At 45.6% G+C, this 21,732-nt stretch overlaps 1 protein-coding gene across 9 annotated transcripts in view; it reads right to left on the bottom strand.

Annotated features, from left to right (window-relative positions):
- The window catches only part of LOC105487164 (tubulin tyrosine ligase like 11), a 273,149-nt gene that overhangs the window by 7,540 nt on the left and 243,877 nt on the right, over window positions 1-21,732 (bottom strand). The window lies entirely within an intron of this gene.

The following is a 21,732-nucleotide window of genomic DNA, read 5'->3' on the forward strand; positions in this document are numbered from 1 at the left end:
TTAACCGGGCATGGTGGCACATGCCTGTAATCCCAGCTACTCAGGAGGCTAAGGCAGGAGAATCATTTGAACCTGGGAGGCAGAGGTTGCAGTGAGCTGAGATCGTGCCACTGTACTCCAGCGTGGGTGACAGAGCGAGACTCCATCTCAGAAAACAAAAATAAAAAAAACCCCAGCTTCTTAACTTTTATAATCAGGGAACAAGGTTATGAAGACATGAAGATAAACCCGGTTTGATAGCAAAATTCTATCTTTGGGTGTGTGCTTTTGTCAAAATGCACTCAAATTGTGCCTTAAGGCTCATGCATTTTGCTGTCTGCAAATTTTACCCCCAAAAGTAAAATAAACCCAACTGTCATTTCTCTGGCCCAAATTGTATTCTGGAAAGAATAAACAGTCATGCCTACAACACCCCTGGAATGCTCTACCCTGGCTTTGTCTTATAAGCGTCTACTTATCTTTGGGACCTGAGCTCAAAATCACTCATTCAGGAAAACCTTCCCTGATCCCCAGTTTAGACCTGGCCCCTGGTACAGGATTCCTGCACTTCTCTTTGCAGCACCGGCTGCGGCTTGCTCTGTGTCTGTCTGTTTGTGTGGTCTCCATCCTCCTCTCTGGACTGTGCGCTTCCTGTGCTGCCCAGAGGTGCTCAATATAGATGAATGAGTGAGTGGATGAATGGGTGCATTGACACTAGGTGCTTTACCAACACTGCCACTAATTCTCACAATACCTTTATGAGGTCAATATTATTGTGCCCCATCTTACAAATCAAGAAACTGATGGCCTGGTGCGGTGGCTCATGCCTGTAATCCTAGCACTTTGGGAGGCCAAGGTGGGCAGATCATGAGGTCAGGAGATCGAGACCATCCTGGCCAATATGGTGAAACCTCATCTCTACTGAAAATACCAAAACTAGCTGGGTGTGGTGGTGCGTGCCTGTAATCCCAGCTACTCAGGAGGCTGAGGCAGGGGAAACACTTGAACCAGGAAGTTGGAGGTTGCACTGAGCCAAGATCGCTCCACTGCACTCCAGCCTGGTGACAGAGCGAGACTCCGTCTTAAAAAAAAAAGCAAAAAACAAAACAAAACACACAAAACAAAACAAAACAAAAAAAAGCTGCTGGAGAAGTTAAGTAACTTCTCTAAGGTCACACAGCCAGGGAAGAGTGGCCTGGAAATTCAAACTGACTCCCAAGTTTTTTAAGTAAGTTGTTAAAAACTCAGTTAAAAGTTTCAACTGCCTGAAAGGGTCTGAGTCTTCCCAATGTCCAAGTAAAACTGGGACCCTGGGATCTAAACCTATAGGAGTCCCTGAGCTCCTTGGGAAAGGTGACAGTAAGGCTGAACTGAACACCACGTGGCATTTTAGATTAGGCTGGTGTTGACTCTGAAATCCACACCTTCCTGGTGACTGTGCATTATTTACCTGCTTCTGGCAGTAGGGGCAGAAGGCTGGCCTAGAGTTTGTAGATCCTGGGTCACATACAGACCCTGGGATCCCAGAGCTATTTTTGCCTTGGGAACCTGAGCTGAGCAAAGAAGTTGTGTTTTGTCTCCCTCCTAGTCCATCAAAGCTCTTGGGCTTGGGTTCTCTTGACTCCAGACATCCTACAAGGCCGCTGCTCTGTTTGATCCTGATAGAAGGAGTTGTTAAAATGGGTTTTACACCAGGGTTACTTTTAATGTAAACAGCAGCCTGGGGGAACACAGGGGAACGGGAGCCTTGGTCTGACTCAAGAGACAGATGTTTCCTAATCACCAACTCTGGGCCAGGGCTCTCATAGGCTGGGCGTGTGCCCGTGTAAGTATGTGCATCTGTGTGTGTGTGAGACAGTCGGGTGGGAGGGTCAGATACACACAGACTGAGAAGATTAGGATCTAAAGCCAGAGAAACCCAGTCCCAGCTCTCTACTTCCCAACTGTGTGATCTAAACAGCGCCACTCAAAGTGTGGCAGGCTGACAGTGCCAAGCCCACGAACTGTGTGTCCCTGGTCCCTGACAAGATAAGGAGCTTGGGCCAGAATGTTAATCACGGTCCTCATCAATCACATTGTTTAGTTCTGTTGACAGTATTTAGTATAATAGCACGTCTTCCTCTATAAAGGAAGCAGCGTGCTGTCTACATTCTGGCTCAGGCCTCTTGTCCAGGACTGTGACAGTCTATGGGTTACAACTTTGAGTAACTCTGCTCTGCAAAGCCCTTCCCAGCTGTAATGCACACTCCAATACCAGCTTGTTCAAATGCGAATCCTGGGGTGGGGCCCAAGGCACTGAATTTCTAGCAAGCTTCCTGATGGTGCTGATGCCACACTTTGAATGGCAAGGATCTAGCCACTCACTGCACTTCTTTACTCAACAAATATCAGTTTTGTTCCCTTAGTTGGTGGTAGAATGTGATTAGAGCTATAACGCATAGAAAGCATACAATGAGGAACAATTTGGGGGGAAAAAAAAAGTCACGGCAATATTATCTAGAAGATACTCTAAAACAAGAAGCGGGATCTCACTGTGCTGGCTTGGCTTTCTTTCCGCTTGTCTGCATTTTGTGATTTTCTACAGTAAACATGGATATAATTTAAACATCTGCAGTGGGAAATTCTAGTGTGTGGAAAGAGATGATGTAGGGGGAGATGCTTTTAATTATGAACCCCTTACTACTATTTGAATTTGAAGTCAGGTACATGTATTACTTTGAAAAAAAATACAATGCAAACTTTTTGCACATATATTCTACTTAACTTTTTATCAAAGTAGAATATATATGTGTATATATGTATAACCAGTAACCCATATAAAGATATATATATATATATATGTTATATATACAGGTAAAACCCATATATATGTAAAATCATATACATACATACATATATGTATGTGTATATATGTATATATATGTATGTATATGGTTTTACACCAGGGTTACTTTTGCCAGGGCTGGGATTTGGACCCAAGCCTTATGCACTGTTGCTTCTGCACCTTATTCCCGGAAACCCTCTGAAGCATCCCTGCCAACGGTGCCTGAGGATGGAAATGGTAGAATCTGCAGGAAACACTGAATCCAACACCTTGGAGGATCTAGGGGTTGGGGCGTCGGTGGAGGCTTATGGGGAAGCGGGCACGACAGTGGGGCCTTGCAGAATGAGGAGGGCTCTGACAGGCAGAGATGTGCTGGGGGTGGTCGGCTGGGCCGAGAGCAGATGGTTGTTTTTGTTTTTAATAAATGTAAGATTGGTTTAGTAATTGATTTCATGTTAAAAATACCTAAATCCTTACAGAGGCTGGGTAAGAGGGCTTAACCCTATAATCCCAGCACATTGGGAGGCTGAGGCAGGAGGATGCTTGAGCCCAGGAATTTGAGGCCGAAGTGAGCTATGATCACACCACAGCACTCCCGCCTGGGCAACAGACAAGACCCTGTCTTTTTTTTTTTTTTTTTTTGGAGACGGAATCTTGCTCTGTCGCCCAGGCTGGAGTGTAGTGGCATGATCTTGGCTCAAACTCTGCCTCCTGGGTTCAAGCAATTCTCCTGCCTCAGCCTCCTTAGTAGCTAGGATTACAGGTGCCCACCACCATGCCCAGCTAATTTTTTTGTATTTTAGTAGAGATGGGGTTTCACCACATTGGCCAGGCTGGTCTCAAACTCCTGACCTCAAGCAATCCACCCACCTCGGCCTCCCAAAGTGCTGGGATTACAAGCGTGAGCCACCGGGCCCAGCCAAGACCCTGTCTTCTAAAAAATTTTTTAAAAGAAAATCTCATAGAATACCCAAATGGACAAAGCACATGAATGGGCTATTCACATATATCAGCAAATAAGAGAGAAGACATCTGGCCCCATCTAAGCCACACGGGCTATTGCTCACCAAGTAAACTAACAAAAGTATTAAATACTCATAATGGGAAGTAGTGGTGAAATTGCTATAGACTTTTGAAAAGCAATTTGGTGAAAGTTTTAAGAGCCATTCAAACGTTTATTAGGGAGGTAAGGAGGAAAAAAATAAAAAATAAATGTGTTTATATCATTGAACACAGTGCTCACAAATCCTAGGAATTTGCCCTAAGAAAATATTCCTTCCAAAGGAAAACAATGTATACAATGGTATTCATTGCAAACTTATTTATAGTACCACGGGGCACGGGGGAAGGCAGTGCTAGACTTATAGGATATTTTAATATCTTCATTCTTTTCTGAATTTTCCAAACAAGATAAATCCACGCTCATTGTTGATAATTATTCAAGCACACACACATGCACACACACACACACACACACGATTTTAAAAATACCCCCAACCTAGCCTCTGAGGTCACTGGTTCTGGGAATCTGTCCTTGACCATCCCCAGGTGGAGTTAATCACCCTTCATGCTGCTGCTTCTTGTTTCTCATCATATATTAGGATTAATCCATGGGTATATGGCTGTCTCTCTAATGAGACTCTGCTCCTGCCGGTGGGGACCATGTCCCTGTCTTCTCTACATTCCCAGAGCCCAGCATAGCCTGGCACACAGTGAGCATCAAGAAAGATGCATTTAATCCACTGAATTGACTGTGACCCTTGTAACAGTTGTGTGATGCAGGTGTTATTATGCCCACTTTATAGCTGAGGACACTGAGGTAAGCCAAGGAGTGAAGAAAAAAGAGACACATGGAAACCCTTCTCTTAGAAGATTTACAGACTTATGAAAGCGCAATGATCCAGACCAGAGGCTCTTGAACTTTTGAACCCCCCAGAGGGCTTGTTAAAATACAGATGGAAGGTCCAGCCCCACAGTTTCTGATTTGGAGGGCTGAGGTGGGGCCTGGGAGTTTGCATCTCTCACAAGATCCCAGGTGATGCTAAACCCCGCTCCTTCCCCTCCCCGCTCCCCACTGCACAGTCCAGTCTGTATAAACTTGACTCAGAAGGCCCATCTGCAAAGCGGGGCTTATTTGCAAAAGGACCTGCCCCCAAACTGAGAGAAGCTTGACTTTGGGCTAAAAATGTCTACATTTTAAAGACACTTTGATTGAGAGCAAACCCAACCAGTTATTTTTAAAAGACTAATGATGGAGCTGAACAGCCATGGAATGGTTCCAACTGTGCATTAAGTCCTTTCTGAGAAACCGCACAGCCCCAGATTCTTCCAGCATCACTGCTTGCCCACTAAGCGGGAGAGAACATTCTCCATGCCGTCTCCCTTCCCTGTCTGGGCTGTGATAGAGGAGACCTGGAAGGTTCCAGGAGTCCAGGCCACAGGGGGCCCTGTAGACCATGGCAGGACTTTGGATTTCCAACTGAAGAAGATGGGAGGTCACTGGGGAGTCCTGAAGTGACATGTCAATGTGGAAGCTGTGCTGAAACCCAGTGGTAGGGGCACATGTGAGAACAAAGAGATCCATTCAGGGGCAACTGCATCAGTCCCAGAGAAAGCTGATGGGGTGGCTTGGACCAGTATGGTACTGGTGGAGGTGGTGAGGGATGATTAATCCTGGATATGGTCCGAGGGTAGTGCCAGTGCCATCTGAGGTTCGCCCATGGTTGGATGTGGGTGTGAGGGCAAGCCAGGAATCTCATGTAGGAGGGCCTCTGACACCTCAGACTGAGGAGACTGGCCTCCCCCTCAAGGTCAATGGTTTTCAAACATCTTATACATAAAATAATCTAGGGACCTTGCCAGAAATGCAGGTTCCTGTTCCCTCACCCTGGGGGTTCTGTCTGTTGGCAGTGAGGCCCCAGAAACTGCATTTGTAACAGCAGCATTGGGGCTTCTGCCCCAGTGAGTGATCAGGAAATGGAATGAACATGCCAACTTGGCCATCTCTTGAAGGGCTCTATGGGAGGCAGTGGAGCGAAGAAGTTAAGAGAATGGTCTGGCCAGGCCCGGTGGCTCATACTTGTAATCCCAGCACGTTGGGAGGCTGAGGTGGGTGGATCACGAGGTTGGGCATTCTAGATTAGCCTGGCCAACATAATGAAACCCTGTCTCTACTAAACACACAAAAAATTAGCCAGATGTGGTGGCAGGTGGCTGTAATCCCAGCTACTTGGGAGGCTGAGCCAGGAGAATCGCTTGAACCTGGGAGGCGGAGGTTGCAGTGAGCCAAGATCGCACCACTCTACTCCAGCCTGGGCAACAGAGAGAGACTCCATCTCAAAAAAAAAAAAAAAAAGAGAATGGTCTTTGAGAAACCTAGTATTGGGCTGGCTCTGCTGTGGGTGATCAAGAGCCTTTGGGGACACAGAACAAGCTTTCTCCTCTGAAGTCCCACTGCTCACTCTCTGCTCCTGGTCTTAGTCTGCTCGGGCTGCAAAATACCATAGCCTGGGTGGCTTCAACAACAGAAATTTACTTTCACAGTCCTGGAGGCTGGAAGTCTGAGACTGGGGTGCCAGCACGGTCATGTTCTGGTAAGGGCTCTCTTCCTGGTTTGCAGACGGCCACCTTCTTGCCGTGTCCTCACATGGCAGAGAGGCAGATTGGGTTCTCTAGTGTCTCTTCTTATCAGGACGCTAATCCTATTCAATAAGGGACTCACACTTATGACCTCATTTAACCTTAATTACTTCCTTAGAGGCCCCATCTCCAAATACAGCCACATGGAGGACAGTTAGGGTTTCAATATGTAAATTTTGTGGGAGATACAATTCGGTTCGTACCACCCTCAAATCCTCAGTTCTGCTGAGGTGCACCTAGCTCTTGGGGACACTCTCCTACTACTCCTCAAGTCTCTGAATTTACCTGAGCCATTTAGAAAAAAATATAAGCAACCCTACACTTCTTCCCTCCTCCTTCACTAGCACTCAGAAAACCCCTCACAGCTTGGATTGGGAGTTGAAAGGATCTTTTTGGTAACATTGCCTTAATGTCCTGTTACAGTAAAAGTAATGAAAGTAAACAGTAATCATTCATATTTAGCCCTCATTATATGGAAGGCCCTGGGCTATGGGGTGCCTTCACATTATTTAATTTACTCAGACAAAAACCTTATGAAGCGGGTATTGACAATCCATTTTACATTCAAGAGACTTGCCAGAATCACATGGCTGGTAGGTGGCAGACCCCAACCACCATGCTCTTTAACTCCCTTACTCCACTGCTGCTTCGAGAGTTTTCGAAGATTTGGCCAGGTGCAGCGGCTCATGTCTGTAATCCTAACACTTTGAGAGGCCAAGGTGGGTCAAAGATTTGACCAAGTGTTAATTCCAGTCATTTAGAACAGAAGCAATACTGGCCTTGCAGTGAATGAGGGATGCAGCCTCATCTATCTCTGCTGGATGTCAACAAGAAGGTGCAGTTATATTCGTTGGTCTTTGCAAACAGGCTTTCCCTACCTGCCCTGCATGCCACAAGATAAGCTGTTGAGTACTTTTCTAAACTTCATTTGGGTTGACGGATGTTGCTGGAGAAGGCAGCCTTCAAAACACTCCAGTCACAGCCAGCCGCGCATCTCTCATCTGAGACTGCCACTTGGATATTGAGAGGTGGCCCCTGACAGATGATGGCCTCATTCTGTCAATAGGCTGGGTAAGGATGGCCCACCAGCTCCTTCTAGGCCGAAGCCCCCTGCTCTCCACTCCTGGGAAGGCATCCTTGCACTCAGGGCTTTATGAAAACACTGGGAGCTGCTCACCAATAATCTCATCATCTATTCCCCAGCTTAAGGATGGGAACAAGAATCCTATCTTATGTCTTCATAGCACTTTCCAGTTTACAAAGAATATCCATTTTTCTCATCTACTTCTCAGGGTAATGGTGGGAAGAAGACATGTTTACACGTATTCTTCATTTACAGTCAAGGAACACAGGCCCAGAGAGGCTAAGTGGCTTGTCAAGGTCATCATCTAGGTGGGCGAGGCAGCATTTACATGCCTAGCTGACTTTCAAGTCCACGCTCTTTTTTCTGCATTACGCTTTCTTAACATCTGACATTTATGTATTATTTTACAGTTTACAGAGTACATTTGAATATATGATATAATTAAATCCAAATCATTGTCGACAGCCAGGGATATTATCCCAGACAGAATATGAGGTATTTTCTTCCTCTCAAAAATACCTGAGCTTCCTTGCTAGTAATTCTGTTTCCCGGGATTGGTGTGCTTAAACAGCCACTTGCCAAGCCCTTCTCTCTCCCCAACCTTTAAATCTCTTTCTTATTACTCACCTAGACTAGATGTTTCTGTCTCATCGTACAATTCTAAATGTAAAAGTATACAAGTTTGCTGTTTGCAATCATTGGTAGGAAATAAAGCTGAATGATCTTGACTAGAATTAGCTTAGTGCTTCCTATCTGTGCGGTGAAACGGCCCCCAGAAGAGCTATCTGTGAAGGCTGCACAAACTCCAAGGCAGTTCATCACAGGAATCTCAGCTTTCTCTCCATTCTTAGGGCATCTTGCAGCCTAGTTCCCTGTCTGCTGCTGCACGGTTCCCCCAGACTTGACCACAGTCTCTCTAGGCCTGGGGCTGGGATCTCGAAGGACTCCACATGTGGTAGATCAAACCTGGGCATCTCCCAGTGAGATGGCATTCAGCTGCATGAATAGGGACAGAGACTCAGATGAGCTGATCTGGGTGCCAGCTCTGCCACTTACTGGCTGTCAAGGCATTTCACTTTTCTGGGTCTCAGTTTCTGCATCTATAAAGTGGGGATAGTAATATCTGCCCTGAGTGCCTTTTTTTTTGCCCCCCCACAACGTACCACATAAAAAAAGCAATACAGTGCTTAAAACACAGTGGCACAGGCCGGGCACAGTGGCTCATGCCTGTAATCCCAGCACTTTGGGAGGCTGAAGCAGGCGGATCATGAGGTCAGAAGTTCGAGACCAGTCTGGCCAACACGGTGAAACTCCATCTCTACTAAAAATACAAAAGTTAGCCGGGCATGGTGGCACACAGCTGTAATCCTAGCTACTCAGGAGGCTGAGGCAGGAGAATTGCTTGAACCCAGGATAGGGAGGTTGCAGTGAGTTGAGACTGTGCCTCTGCACTCCAGCCTGGGAGACAGAGTGAGACTCTGTCTCGGAGAAAAAAAAAAAAAAATAGCAGCACAAGTGTTTCCCATCATATTCCCACTTGGGAGTCCGCTCTCTCACCTCACTGGCCTGGAGTGCTATCACAATATTGGTTTCATTTTCTCTTACTGAAGTTGGCCAATTTCTTGTCACCCTGCTGGACTGAGTTCCATGAGGCCAGGAATCTGAGTGAAGGGGCCTGGGATCTCCATGGTCCCTGCCCCTGTGCACTGTGTGGCTTTGAGTTGGTCACTTTCCCTCAATGGGCCTCACTTGCTTCCCCTCTGTAAAGTGAGGGGCTGGATGGGGTGATCCCTGAGGATTCCATAAGTATTGGAAGTGATGGAGACTTCTGAATATTTTAAGTGGGATGTCCACGTTTATTGAGGACATTCTGCCCACCAGGATTCCCACTCGGCATTATCATGTCCCACTGCCACCCTTAGAGGTTGGACTGCCAATACACACATTGTTAGAGAAAGTGCTGAGCTCAGGGAGACCCAAGCACCTGCCCAAGGTCACACTCCATCTACCCAAGGTCACATTGCTGGAGAGTGGTAAGTGGTGGTGCTGCTCCCTACCAGTTCCCCCCAACCCACATGAAATCTCAAGGAGAAAAGCCTTGCTGCTGCCACCGCCCACCCTGCCAGCTCAGGAACAGAAGCTGCACATGCGCAGCCATTGTATTAAGCATTACAGCAACAGCAAGTCACTATCACCTTTGTCCTTGGCCGGATGGAGAAATTAATAAGTGTCAGGACTGAACCATAAATAGACCTTGCAGGAAAATCATTACCCCCAGAAGCCAGCAGCACCCAAATAACAAACATAATCAAAGGTGAAAGCAACTCTTCCATCATTTCATTAATCACAGGTCATACTGCTGGCCACGGCAGAGTGGCCCAGAGGTCTCAGTCCAGTCCCATCCAACGTCACCCCTGATTCCACCACGACAGGAACATAAGTTCCTGAGTCACCGTCTGGGAAGACAGGGCCACAGTTCTGGTCACTGCTTCCTGCAACTGCTTCATGCTATTGCAGACGTTTCTGTTGAGATTAATGGCTCCTATAGAACCTTCTGAGGCTCAGCACTCATTCCTCAGCAAGTGGTCAAAATCTCTGGCTTAAAAAGGACTTCAGAGATAACACAATCCACGCCCTTGCAGAGTAACAACACCACCCAGAATGATAAGAAGAATTACTAAGAGTGGCCTGTATACAACACGTGCTTAATATCCATCAGGCACTGTGGTGAGCACTTTATGGGCACCTTTTGTTTAATCCTCAGAACAAAATCTGGGTGGTAGATGCTTTTATGGCCCCTGATTTTCTGTGGTTGTTTGCCTTTGTTTAGTGATATGGCAAAGCTTTGCATTTGTCTTGGGTTCTGTGTGTTAGTTGGGTGTGGGCAGACCTAGCCATTCACTCAGTCCTCCAGGCTGGGGCTAGTAGTGGAGATTCAAACCAGGGCAGATAAAGCATGATTTCTGGTCCCGTCTCTGTGGCTTTCTGTAGTTGCCCTGTGAGATTCTGAAGGGCATGGGTTGCCCTTCCTGACATTGCTAACAACGGCCATCCATCACCCCCCACTTGGTTGCTTCCAGCGATGGGGAGCTCATCACCGCCCCAGGAGGTCCCTTCTTACTGCCATGTGCTCTCTGCTCTCAGCCTGGGAGCTGAAATGTGCAAAACCTCCTTACTACACTCCACTTTTACACAGAGTAAATCAACCTCTTCTTCCACCACCACAGCCTTTCTCTATGAGGATCTGAGGATTCAGAAGGCTGCAACCATGGCCACTCAGTTCCGCCAGCCCTGGCTGACCCCCCATTGTGTGGATTTGGAGGTAAGCAAGCATCCTCTGATGCAGGGCAGGGAGAAGCAGGGAGAGGGTAGGATGACCCAACGTGAGATGGGGGTGTGAGAACACAAAGGAAGAAGCAAGTCATTGCCTGGACAGGCAGGATAGGTTACAGAGTGCCCGTGGTGCACAGGGTGAGAAAATTCAGACAGAGGCAATGCACAGATAGTGGAAAGTGAAGGTCCTGTTTCCCTCCTCTGCCCTGCGACCTCTGATTCCTGTGCACTGGAAATGAATGCTGTTTGCAATTTCTGGCATATATGCATGAAAATGAAATATGTGCACTGCTGCATGCATCAATATCCATATCCATATAATTCTATACACAAATAGGATCACAGTATAGGTACCGTACTGCACTTACACAATTTTAACCGTGCCTTGACACGTCTCCATATCAGCATATATAGATCTACCCTGTTGTTTATAGACTGTATAGAATTCCATATACATAGATGCACCATGAGTTTCTAAAATCCTTCCCCTACTAATGGACACTTAGGATGTTTTTCTCCTTTCTTCTTCTTTTGATATTGCAAATAACGCTACAATGAACATCTTTGTGTATATAGCAGTACATGCTTGAATGAGCGATCATCTCCTTCCAGTGGAACTTACGGGTCAAGTAGTATGTATTATTTGTACTAGTATGTTTTGATAGCTCTTGCCAAATTAACTTGGGGTTGGGATCTTCAAGGATCAGCACTGGGGAGGAAGATCTTTCTGAGGAGAGGAACTAGTAGTACTGGTGCTTTGAAAGGGCTTTTCTAGGGTGTTAGGGAACAGAGCTGGTGCTGTGGGCGGCCTGGCAGGTGGGCCTTGAGGTGGTGGGGGTGAGGGATGAGGGAAGGAAAGGGAGTTTGTCTAGAGTTGGTCCTGATTAATGCTCCCAGCTTGTCAGCTTCTCCCCTGCTCCTGAATGCCACCATCTGCCATCAAACAGCCCTGGGATGTTGTGTGGTTGAAAAGCCTGCCTTCCTGTCACTATCCTCTCTGTCTCTGCTCCCTCCTCAGCCAGACTGCTGGTCCCTCTTGAGGTGGCACTACCTCCACAACCTCCCTTCCAGCTCAAGAGAGGATGTCCACTCCCTGTCTCTCCTCCTAAAGGGCTCATGCCAAATGCCTGGGTGCCTTCCACTCCCATCTCAGCTCTGAGCTCCTCTCGGCTCTCTCTCCATAGCATGTGACCATGTGCAAGCCTCCCTCCTAGAGACACAGTCTTCCCACATCTGTTTCATCTCACTCTCCTGCTTCTTGCTCCCTCTCTTTTGCTGGCTTCTGTCTGCTTTTCCTTGCTGTGGGCCCCACAGGGCCCTTTCTCTGGCTCTCTCTTCCTGTCATTCATTCCCCAGGTTGAAATGCCTCCAATGAATCCATGCCCTCCAAATCATCATCTCCAGGCCAGCCTTCTTTTTTGCCGCTGGGATAATGCATTAGCCTGTTAAAAATGAATCTCTTGGTCTTCCCTTCCCAATTCTGTTTTTCCTTGAGTCTCACCCATTTTAATAAATGGTCTCTCCACCCACCTACTTGTTCAAGCCAGAAGCCTGAGGTCATTTTTGAGACTTCTCTCACCTCCTCTCAACACCTCCACATCCCTAGGACCATAAATCTGTGTTCTCCTGCCCTCACCCACCTGAACAGCTGTCGTCCCCTGAAGCCCCCACAATCTCCTCGCTGGTCTCCCTGCTTCCACCATTGCCCCTTCCAATACAGCATCCAGAATGACCTTTCAGAAACACAAATCAGGGCCGCGTGCAGTGGCTCATGCCTGTAATCCCAGCACTTTGGGAGGCTGAGGTGGGCAGATCACCTGAGGTCAGAAGTTCAAGACCAGCCTGGCCAACATGGTGAAACCCTGTCTCTACTAAAAATACAAAAATTAGTGGGGTGTGGTGGCGGGTGCCTGTAGTCCCAGCTACTCAGGAGGCTGAGGCAGAAGAATCACTTGAACCCGGGAGGCGGAGGCTGCAGTGAGCTGAGATCACGCCACTGCACTCTAGACTGGGTGACAGAGTGAGCTTCTGTCTCAAAAAAAGAAAAAGAAAAGAAAAGACCACACCACACACTCCCCCGCTTTAAACTCTTCAACAACAACATTTCTTGCCCTGTCCACCTTTCTTGCCCTGCTCTGAGGGATCGAGCCCTCCAGCTGCCTCTGGAGCCCATGACCCCATTCCCGTCACCCTGTGGGCCTTCATTTCCCAGACCCTGCTCCACGCGTTCCCACCTTGGGGCCGGTCCCTGGCCTCTGCCTGGAACACTCTGAGTCCCACCTGGTGAAGCTTCCATCTCAGCATTACCTTCACTGACACATCTCTTTGATCCACCTGTTAATATAAATGAGGTCCTCTCTGTCCTCTTCATTAAAACTTATTTCACAGAACGCATCACAATGTCTAATTACATGCAATTTCTGCGTTCCCGGGTTTAATGTCTGCCTTGGCTGCCGGATGTCAGCAGTGCCAGGGCTTGGGTGTTCTGTTCGTCCCTGCACGTCCCCATCACCCCCAGTGCATGGCATGTGGGGGCTGCCCATTGAACATTAAGTGATCCACTTAGGGTAGAAAAAATCCAGGCTTGATATCAAATATGCCTAAGTTCAAATCCAGGGTTGGCCTCTTACACACTGCGGGGTGATCTTGGCTTACTCACTGCCTGGCTGGGAGCCTCAGTTTCTCTCTATCCTGCCCAGCTCTGAGGGGCTCAGTGATAGAAAACAGACATAAAGGGCTGGGCCTGTGTCTGGCACACAGAAGACACACTGGAAACATGGTCTTCTTTCTTGATTGTCTTTAAGTCATGAGAGGGGCCAAGCCTGGCAGAATAAAGAGTATTCTCATGGAGGGCCACGGCTCAGAATTCCCATTCTATCCAAAGATGGGCAAATTGGAAGATGGGCAAATTGGCCCTAACTCAGCCACCAACAGCAACCCTCTTCCCCATCTCCTCAGCTGTCCAACAGTTAACTGGCAAGGCCTTCTGGAATCTCCAGAAGACCCCAGCCTCAGCCTTGGGCGGGGCAGAGCAGTGCCCACTCACCAAGTGGACCGAGCCCTGTCCTCAAGGTGAGACCCCTCTGAGGAGCTCTTCAAAGCTGGCCTGCCATTTGGAGCGGTGACAGGAGGCAGATCAGTGTCAAAAATAAGACAGAGCAGTGGGTTTCAACTTGATTCACATTAAGAATGTCACGTTAGAGCACAAATGAGAGAGAAGAGAAATGCTCTTTTATGCGGGAGTTTATTTTTGTCACTTTGTCAGAGAGAAATTGCAGCCTGGAGGGCACTGGAGCTGCACCGAATCACCCAAAACATTAACATGCAAATTGCCTTCTTTAGAGAAGGTAATTTTATTAGTGCACGAAAATGTTTCTTTCATTGTATTCATGCCTAGGAGCAGTGCTATCTGGGGGCCAGTTAGGGCAACCGCAAATGGAGAATTAGGGAGAGTCCTGAACTCGGTTGGGATCTATTACCTCCTCAACTTGAGACCACTACGTATCCTCGTATCCTCGGATGCATGGAATGCAGCGCGCTGCGATGTGACAGCTGGCTACCGACAGGTGCACAGGCTGGAGGGGGCAAGTGACTTGTTCAAGATCATACAGTTTCCTTTTTCTTTTTTGAGACAGGGTCTCACTTTGTCACCCAGGCTGGAGGGAGTGTAGTGGCATGATCTCGGCTCACTACAACCTCTACCTACCAGGTTCAAGCGATTCTCCTGCCTCAGACGTCAAGGTAGCTGGGATTACAGGCAATTGCTACCAGGCATGGCTACTTTTTGTATCTTTAGTAGAGATGGGGTTTCACCATGTTGCCCAGGTTGGTCTTGAACTCCTGACCTTAAGTGATCTGCCTGTCTCAGCTTCCCAAAGTGCTGGGATTACAGGCATGAACCACCATGTCTAGTCGATTATACAGTTTCAATGAGGAGGCAGAGTTGAGGCCACATGGCCTGTGTCCAGATACCAGGTGACCAATAGGGAACCATGACGTCCTAGAAGTAGTCACCCTGAGAGTAAGGAGCCTAGTGAGACCCAGTCTACCTTGTTGTTCACTCACTTGCTTGCTTATTCAATAAGCTTTCCCTGTGTTGGGCCCTGGGCCTGAATCAGGCACTGGCATGAGGCACTTGGCATCCACAGGAGGCAGGTGGAGAGGGGATACAGGCACTTGCAAATACTTCTGATCCAGCGAGCTATGATGGCTGGAGAGGTGTGCCTGGAATCAACAGAGCAAGAAGAGAGCATAGCTGTTTGGCAGGGAGGGCAGGGAGAAGGGTCTGGAAGCTTCACAGATGAGCATCTCACCCATGGGCCTTGCGCAGGCAATCAAGGCAGGGAGGGATGTTACAGGAAGGAGACACCATGAGCAGAGGCCCCACAACGGAAGCACATTGGCTGGCCCCAAGCAGCACAGGGCGTGTGGGCGAAGAGTGTGGCGGGAATGGGGGCTGCGGTTGTGGAGGATGGAGATGAGGCTGGCAAGGCTAATCTCAAAGGCTAAAGAGCTCAGATGTACCTGTATCCTGCAGGTAGCAGGCAAACCCTCCGGGGCCCATTCAGAACAGAACCGTGCTCCCCATGAGATTTTGGAAGGGAGGGGCTTCCCCAGGCCCTGTGTTGCCAAAATGACAGAAGGTTCTCTGAGGCTGCGCTTATGTAAGGCTTCCTCCTCCCTTCGCAGATGTGATCAGTGGGGAAGTGTGGGCAGAGACTCCCACCTGCTACCAAGAAGAACGCGCTCAGTCATGTAAGGTCTTGCGGAACAGATGAGGTGAGCTCCCTTTCTTTAGAGGCTGCTTGGGGCCTCCCGGGCTGAGGACATATCTTTGCCCTGAGTCAGGTGGCAGCTGCATGGTGTGGCTGTGGTGGGGCACGAAGGACTGTTATAGCAGCCCCAGGAGGCCGAAGGGGAAAAGCGGCTACTATTAACATTGGGCCAGACCATTCTTTGTTGTGGGGGTCTGTCCTGTGCATTTCAGGTTGTCGAGCAGCAGCCCTGGGCTTCACCCACTAGACGCCAGTATAGCAACTCCCTTCCCCCAGTATGACAACTAAAATTGTCTCAAGTCGTGGCCAAATGTCCCCTTGGGAGTCAAAATTGTCCCCCCCAGTTGAGAACCACTGATCTCTCTAGACTTCAGGGAAGACATGGATGCCTAACCACTGGAAGTGTCTCAATTCTTCCAGTGAGATGCAGAGCACCCCGAGAGCATGTGCCTGCCTTCTTCCACCTCCCAGGGGCCAAAGGACAGGGTAGATTTCATCACATATTTGTGGACTATCTCAAAAAGGAACGTGTCTAACTTACTCCGAAAAAGATCTGGAAAAAGAGCAGGCTGGGGATGTAGAAAGCCAATGGATAGTAGGTGCTTCTTCCAATACTTTGCTAGGGTCTCAGAGTCCCTCATGTGTAAAACAAGGGGGTTGAAAGAGATGATCTTTAAGGCTCCTTCTCCTTTTTTAAAAAACGTCACATGGTTTCTCTCTGTCACCCAGGCTGGAGGACTGGAGTGCAGTGATGCAATCATAGCTCACCGCAGCTTCGAGCTCCTGGGCTCAAGCAATCCTCCCGCCCCAGCATCCCGAGTAGCTGGGATTACAGGTGCATGCCACCTTGCCTGGCTACTTTTTTGTAACTCTGTGTATGTGTGTGTAGAGACGGGGTCTCACTATGTTGCCCAGGCTGGTCACAAACTCCTGGGCTCAAGTGATCCTCCTGCCTTGGCCTCCCAAAGTACTGGGATTACAGGCATGAGCTACTGTGTGCCTGGTCCCCTTCTACTTTTAAACACTATGATTCCATATCAGTAAGATGAATATGCAGGAAATGTTACCCATGAACTCTGAAAGTGGCTCCTATGGGCCAGATGAGTCTCTGTCTTGGGTAACCTGGGCATCTTCTTGATGACAAAGAACTGATCAGATGGTTTGTGAGATTCTCTCTGCTCTCTTGGGTTAAATCAGTAAGCCCAGATTTCCCTGGAGAATCTCTGAAAGGTAAACACTTCTGGAATGTTGGTCATTGCTACAGTTTCTCAAAGACCATGAGAATCTAAAGACAAAGAATTATGGCTCTACCACTCACGAGCTGGGTGACCTTGGACACATTACTTAACCTCTCTGAGCCTTAGCTTTCTTCTCTGTAACCTGGAGTACAGAGCTTAAATCTCAGGATTGTTGGGAGATGTGCAAAATGTTAACAGAGGTCTTTTAGTTTCAGCTCTGACGCATAAAGAGCTTAGAAGTCATTGCTCCTGGCTGGACACGGTGATGTATACCTGTAATCCCAGCACTTTGGGGGCTGAGGCTGGAGTATCCCTTGAGCACAGGAGTTCAAGACCAGCCTCGGCAACATAGTGAGACCCCATTTTTATTTAAAAAAAAAAAAAAAAAGAGAGAAGTCGTCACTCCCATCTTCACAACAAGAAAAAATGCTGGGCCGGGCGCGGTGGCTCAAGCCTGTAATCCCAGCACTTTGGGAGGCCGAGACGGGAGGATCACGAGGTCAGGAGATCAAGACCATCCTGGCTAACACAGTGAAACCCCGTCTCTACTAAAAAATACAAAAATCTAGCCGGGCGAGGTAGCGGGCGCCTGTAGTCCCAGCTACTCGGGAGGCTGAGGCAGGAGAATGGCGTGAACCCGGGAGGCGGAGCTTGCAGTGAGCTGAGATCCGGCCACTGCACTCCAGCCTGGGCCACAGAGCGAGACTCCGCTAAAAAAAAAAAAGAAAAGAAAAGAAAAAATGCTGAACAAATTGAAAAATCAATGACTTTTCTAAGATCCATGAGTATTGAGGTCACAGGGCAAGCCACCACCCTATAAACCATTGAGACTTGTGAATATAGAGAATCAGAGCTGAGTTCAGCTTACCAGGAGCAGAAGCTGCTGGAGCCAGGAGCTGATAAGAACATTTCACTGGTAATTGATGAGTTGCTAGAGACAGTGTGAGGCTCAACCTTTAACTAGGTTGAGTTAAAAACGCCTGGGGGCCAGTCTTAGGGGGTCTCCCACTTTTTTTGTGGGTGGGGCTCCAGAAGCCCCACCAGGTTCTCAAGAAAAAGATTGGAGAAAATCTTCTCATGCTTCAGAAAGGGGTGGGGGAGGTAACTATTTTCAAATATGCCTAGAGCACTCTCCATAACAAAGGCCTGCTAATGGAGGAAGCTATTTATTATTTATTTACTTATTTTTTGTTTATTATTATTATTATTATTAGAGACAGGGTCTTCCTCTGTCACCCAGGTTGGAGTGCAGTGGTGCAACCACAGCTCACTGCAGCCTCAACCTCCTGGGCTCAAGCCATCCTCCTACCTCAGCCTCCCAAGTAGCTGTGACACCACACCTGGCAATTTTTAAAATTTTTGTAGAGACAGGGGTCTCACTGTGTTGCGTAAGCTGGTCTCGAACTCCTAAACTCATCTGATCTTCCTGCTTCACCCTTCCAAGGTGCTGGGACTACTTAGTGTAAGTCATTACACCCAGCCAGAAACTACTTTAGTAGAGGCTGATCTGACCTAGGGGAAGGGCAATTAGATAACTCTAGCTTTTCTAGACTTTCTAGCTTTCACACATAAAGGGAGAAAAAAGGGGCTAAGAAGCACTTCTGAAAGTCACAGCCCATGGACTCAAGCCCACTAGGAACAGATTTAATCTTAAGATTGTGAAATGTTTCTCTACCCAGCACCTTATCACCACATCAACAGGGTTCACTCCAGCGTAATAACAGTGGATTACAACTGAGACAGATCCAAGAAAAAGATTCCATTTAAGGAGTTTTTAAGGAAATCTAAAGGCAATAGGGAGGGAGAGAAAAAAAAATTGGAGGAAACCAAAGCTTCTGGCACGTCTGACTACAGTAAATAAACACAGCCCAGCTCCTAGCAAGATAAAATAAAACCTCACACTGAAAGCCTGATTCCTTGGTTCCTATTATCAGGTACTTCATGTCTGGCCTTCAACAAAACATTACAAGACCTGCTAAAAGGCAGGAAAACACACAGTGTGAAGAGATAAAGCAAGCATGAGAAACAAACCCAGGTATGACACAGATGTTAGAATTATCCAATGGAGAATACAAAATAATGATTAATATGTTAAAGTCTCTAACGGAAAAAGTATGCAGTATTCAAGAACAGATGGAAAGTGTAAGGAGAAGATGGAAACTCTAAGAATCCAAAATAAATGCTAGAAATAAAAAACATTATAACAGAAATGAAGAAGGCTCTCAATGGGCCCATCAGCAGATTGGATACAGTCAAAGAAAGAATCAGTGACCTTGAAGATATGTCAGCAGGAATGTCCTAAACTGAAACAATGAATTAAAGTAAAAGAATACTGAAAAAAAGGAGAATATCCAGGAACAGTGGGACAATGACAAAAAGTACAAAATATATGTTATGAGAATATAGAAAGAGAAGAATGAAAAGAGCAGAAGACAGATTTGAAGTCGTAATAGCTGAGAATTTTCAAAAATTACAGACAGACATCAAAACCACAGATCCAGAAAGCTCACAGAAATAACAAAAATCTACACCTGGGGAATATCATATTTAAACTGTAGAAAACCAGAGACAAAGAGAAAATCTTGAAAGAAGTCAGAGAGGAAAAACAATACCTGTATAGGTAATATACAGGTAAGGAATATATGCCTTAGGTAAGGTATATATAATGCCTTAAGGACAAGAATTATACCAGCCGTCTCACCTAAAACCATGCAAGCAAGAAGGGAATGAAGTGAAATACTGAAAGTATTGAAAAAAGAAACCCCACCAACCTAGAATTCTGTATGCAGTGAAATTATCCTTCAGAAATGAAGGAGAAATACATTCTCAGACAAACAAAAACTGAAGGGATCTGTTGCCAGTAGACTTGCTTTGTAAGAAATGTTAAAAAAAATTTCAGAGAGAAGAAAAATGATATAGGCCAGAGACTCAGATCTACATAAAGAAAGGAAGAGCATTAGAGAATAAATAATAGAAGATAAAACAAAATGTTTTTTTCTAATTTTAATTGATCTAATAGATAATTGTTCAAAGTAATAATAGCAACAATGTATTGGGTGACGATAGCTTGGGGATAAGTGAAATGAATGACAGCAATGTTATAAAGCATGGAAAAGAGAAATCGGAAGTTCTCTATTATAAGGTACCTGCGCTATCTGTGAAGTGGTATAGTGTTATTTGAAAACAGACTCATTAGCTGGAAACTAATTGCAAACTCTAGGATAATGACTATTTTTAAAAAGAAGTATAATTGCTATGCTAAAAGAAGAGATAAAATGGAATTATACAAAATTCTCTATTAAAACCAGAAAAGGCAGAAAAGAGAAGTAAAAACAGAAACAAAGAACAAGTCAATGAATAGCAAGCTGTTACAAACATGATAATCCAACTATATCGATAAGTACTTTAAATGTGAATGGTTTAAATAAATTAAAGGACAGAGACTGTTGAGAGGATTCAAAAACAAGACCCAACTGAAAAGCAGCTTAAAGATAATAAGAAACACACTTTAAATGTAAAAACAAACAAAAAGTAGATAAAAAAGTAAAGGGTTGGAGAAAGATATATCATGATAACCCTAACTAAAAGAAAGTTACAGTAGCTATATTAATTTCAAACAAAGCAGACTGCAGAACAGGGAAAATTATCAGGGATGAAGGTGAGTAATAATGATAAAGGGGACGATTCTCCAAGGAGACATAATAATCCTTAACATGTATGCACCTAACAACAGAGTGTCAAAATATGTGAGACAAAACTGATAGAACTGCAAAGAAAAATAGATAAATCTACTATTATAGTTGGAGACTTCAACACCCCTCTATCAGTAATTGACAGATCCAGCAGGCAGAAAATTGGTAAGGGTACAGTTGAACATAGCAGCACCATCAATCAACTATGTCTAATTGACATGTATACAATACTTTATCCAATAGGAGTAGAATATACATTCTTCTCAGTTCACATGAAATATTCACCAAGACAGACTATATCCTAGACCATAAAACACATGTTTTTAACAAATTTTAAAGAATAGAAATCATACAAAGTATTCTCTCAGGCCACAATAGAATTAAACTAAAAATCAATAACAGAAAGATGGTTGAGAAGTCCCCAGATACTTGGAGAATAAGAAGCACATATCTAAACAACATATAGATCCAAAATATCTCACGAGAAATTTTAAAATATTTTAAACTAGGCAAAGATTAAAATATAACTTATTGAAATTTGTGGGATCCAGTGATATTAGTGCTTAGAAGAACAATTTATAGCAATAAATTAGACAAGAAGAAAGATCTAAGATCAATAATCTAAGCTTCCATTTTAGGAAACCAGGAAAAAAGCAAATTTAATCCAAAATAAACAGAAAGAAAGAAATAATAAAAATCAGAACACAAATTAATGAATTAAAAATAGGAAGAAATCAATAGAGAAAATCTAGAAAACTAAAAGCTGGTTCTTTGAAAAGATCAATAAAATTGATAAATCTCTAGCCCAGCTAATCAAAACCAAACAAAAGCAAACAAAAACAGCAACAACAGAGAAAGAGAAAAGGCTATTAGATTACTAATTAGTATTACAAATTACTAATATCAGAAATGAAAGAGGGATCATCACTATCACTACTGATCTCATGGATATTAAAAGGAAAATAAAGAAATATTACAAACAAGTCTATGTCTACAAATTTGATTAGATGAAATAGATCCATTCCTTGAAAGAAACAATTTATGAAAACTCATAAGAGAATAAACAGATAATCTGAATAGGCCTTTATCTGTTAAAGAAATAAGATGAATAATCAATAACTTTTCTTTTTTTTTTTTTTTTTTTGAGACGGAGTCTTGCTCTGTGCCC

The sequence above is a fragment of the Macaca nemestrina genome, chromosome 14 (assembly GCF_043159975.1).
Source record: "Macaca nemestrina isolate mMacNem1 chromosome 14, mMacNem.hap1, whole genome shotgun sequence".
NCBI classification, from domain to species: Eukaryota; Metazoa; Chordata; class Mammalia; order Primates; family Cercopithecidae; genus Macaca; species Macaca nemestrina.